The sequence below is a fragment of the Monopterus albus genome, unplaced genomic scaffold (genome assembly GCF_001952655.1).
Source record: "Monopterus albus unplaced genomic scaffold, M_albus_1.0 scaffold329.1, whole genome shotgun sequence".
Taxonomy (NCBI): Eukaryota; Metazoa; Chordata; class Actinopteri; order Synbranchiformes; family Synbranchidae; genus Monopterus; species Monopterus albus.
Genome location: NW_018128209.1, coordinates 593269 through 596271, shown reverse-complemented (window position 1 = coordinate 596271; position 3003 = coordinate 593269). Strand labels below are relative to the sequence as shown.

The 3003-nt window shown below is 39.0% G+C and overlaps 1 protein-coding gene across 4 annotated transcripts in view; it reads right to left on the bottom strand.

The window, feature by feature from the left end:
• The window catches only part of csmd2 (CUB and Sushi multiple domains 2), a 366263-nt gene that overhangs the window by 130056 nt on the left and 233204 nt on the right, over positions 1 to 3003 (bottom strand). The gene's annotated exons all lie outside the window — the stretch shown is intronic.

The following is a 3003-nucleotide window of genomic DNA, read 5'->3' as shown; positions in this document are numbered from 1 at the left end:
GACGAATGGTCAGAAAAAGCATTCGTACAGATATTTAAATTAGTGACAGGCACACCATATGAAAGAACAAGGTCTAGCGTGTGTCCCCGCTCATGTGTAGGACCAGATACACACTGCGTCAGCTCAAAAGCATCAATAGTAGTTAAAAACTCCCTCACCAGTTGTTTATCAGGGCAACACACATGTATATTAAAATCACCCAGTATAAGAAAACGATCATAATGAGGTCTAACGCTGGCCATAAAATCTGCAAAGTCATTCACAAAGTCCTTGTTATATCTCGGTGGCCTGTAAATGACAGCACACAGTACAGGATCCGAACGACCCACCTCAAGTAAAGTCATTTCAAAACTTGAAAACGTAGGCAGGGATAAAGTACACTGCCTAAAAAAAAATGGGTTGCTCTAAAAACACACGCTGTCCCTCCACCACGGCCCGATAAGCGTGGCGAGCTAAAAAAAGAACAACCCGCCGGCAAGAGGTCCGTAAAAGCACAAAAATCCCCGGCATCCACCCAAGTCTCTGTGAGAAATAGAAGATCCAAATCCATAGAGGTAAAAAAGTCCCTCAAAATAAAGGTTTTGTTCTTCAGCGAGCGGACATTCACCAGGCCAAACCTTCGTCTTATTAGGAACCAAGACAGCGTATTAAGTAGTAAGAGTAAAACCTGGCGGTAGGATCTACAACTGCACTGACGTTTCTGCATGTGGAGCAGCATGTGTGGTTCTCTAATACTGTTTAAACTAATATAAAATGTTTTAAACTAATATAAAATGCCAGGTTGCAACTTGTGTTAGGGTCCAAAATGAGAAGTAAAACCATGCTGTCACGTAAAAATGTAAATTATTGTTGGCTTTCTGCTGTGTCTCATACTGTTTTCTTTCAGATGAAGAGTCTCTTGAACTTGCCTGGCTTTGGAATCACAGGAAGTCCAGGTGAAAAACGCTTGAAGGGTTGCTACTGCAACATTTACAGTAATAAAATTTTGTAGGTGATTGTGATGAGGTAGTGTTTAATGTTGCATGCTGTAGGCTGTGCACCCCTGGTTAAATGAATCTACAGTAACAAATGCATTTTTGTGATCTGAAAATGGATGAATGTATCATAAGGTCGGTCTCCGTCCAATAAACATACGTCTTGGTATGTGTTGCTTCTTTTATATAAGACAAGGAAATCAATTTTGTAGTGATGTTTGATTTAAATACAGTTTGAAAGAAAAGAAACGCATGCAAGCATATACCACAATTCAGTAGAATTTGGATTTCCACCAGATGATATACAAAATATTATTCAGTGATTGTATGATTGCTAAATCCTTAAGATTATGTTCAGAATTTTTAAACATTTTCCTTCTCACCCAAGCTGAAGTTTGACTCAAACTGGGATATAATAATCATTTTACAGAGCCTGCTGTATTTATTAAAGATGCACTGACAATAATAATAATAAATGAAATAAAGCAACAAAATATAATAAATAAATCAATCTATAATATATTTAGTAAATAAAAGGGGCTGCATGGTGATGCACGCCTCACAGCAAGAAGGTTCTAGGTTCCAGCCCTGGCCGACCTGGGCCCTTTCTCTGTGGAGTCTGCATGTTCTCCCGGTGCCTTCGTAGGTTCTCTCCGGGTGCTCCGGCTTCCTCCCACAGTCCAAGTCCTCCAGTCAGTGACACAGTTCATTAGCAAAATAATCACTGAGCCACTGAGCAACCAGACAAGGTGGGGTGTGGACGGAGCATCGTGACTGAAATATAAAAGGACTGGGACACAAGAAGAAGGTGCTTCTTTGGGGCACCATCTTGAGCAGAGCAGAGGCATCGGCTGCAGATTTAGATCATCTTTAATTTTTGTATTCCAGTTTAGCTTATCTTGTATCCCATATAATAGGTCTTTTGTAATTATTGGAAACTTTATTAGATATTAGATTTTTTAAAACTCTGATATTCTTCCTGCTGCCTTTTTCAAGCATCACCCAAGGGAGAGAAGGGTTCTTTCTAAATCTCCAGGTAAGAGCTGTAGCAGAATTGACTACACTTTATGAACATGGATATTAATATTAAACATTCAGTACCTATATGAATGAATGTGCTGAAAAATGTTAAATCGATGCTAACCGAGAAGTTCAAAATGAAAGATCTAGGAAGATTGAAATATTTTCTGGGGATAGATTTTGAGCAAACAGAAGACAAAGTTGTCATGTCACAGAAGAGATATGTAAACAAAATATTGGAAAGGTTTGGAATGGTAGAGTGCCGATCTAGAGAAACACCAAGTGAGTTGAAACTTGACTACACTGAAGATGCTAGAAAAATGACTGATCCAAGAAAGTACAGAGAAGCAGCGGGAAGTTTAATATATTTGTTCACATGCACAAGGCCAGACATAAGTTTTATTGTCAGCAAACTTTCCCAGCACTTAAACGATCCAACTGAAAAACACTGGCACACAGTAAAACGTGTTCAGATACCTTAAAGGTACAGCAGATCAGGGCTTATGTTTCGAAAGAAATGACGCAAGTAAACTTGGCCTAAGGGTTTACAGTGATGCAGATTGGGCATCAGAGAGAACAGATAGACACAGTATTTCAGGTTATTGTGTCAGTCTAAATGAAGGGAACTCTCTAATATCATGGAAGACAAGAAAACAACCTACAGTTGCACTATCTACATGTGAAGCTGAATACATTGCCTTAGCAACAGCTATACAGGAATGTATATATCTGGATCAGCTACTGAAAGGGATAGACAATTATCCTTATACTCAAACAAGAGTGTATGAAGATAACCAAGGTACTATCGCATTGGCCAGAAATCCTGTGAACAGACAAAGGTGTAAACATATAGACATTAAGTACCACTTCATAAGAGAGGTTATCAACAGCGGAAGAGTATCCCTTGAGTATTGTCCCACTGAGCAAATGCTTGCAGATGTGATGACAAAGCCAGTTAGTAAAGTAAAGTTAAAAAGGTTTGTTCAGAAAATGTTTGGCACTTGAAAGC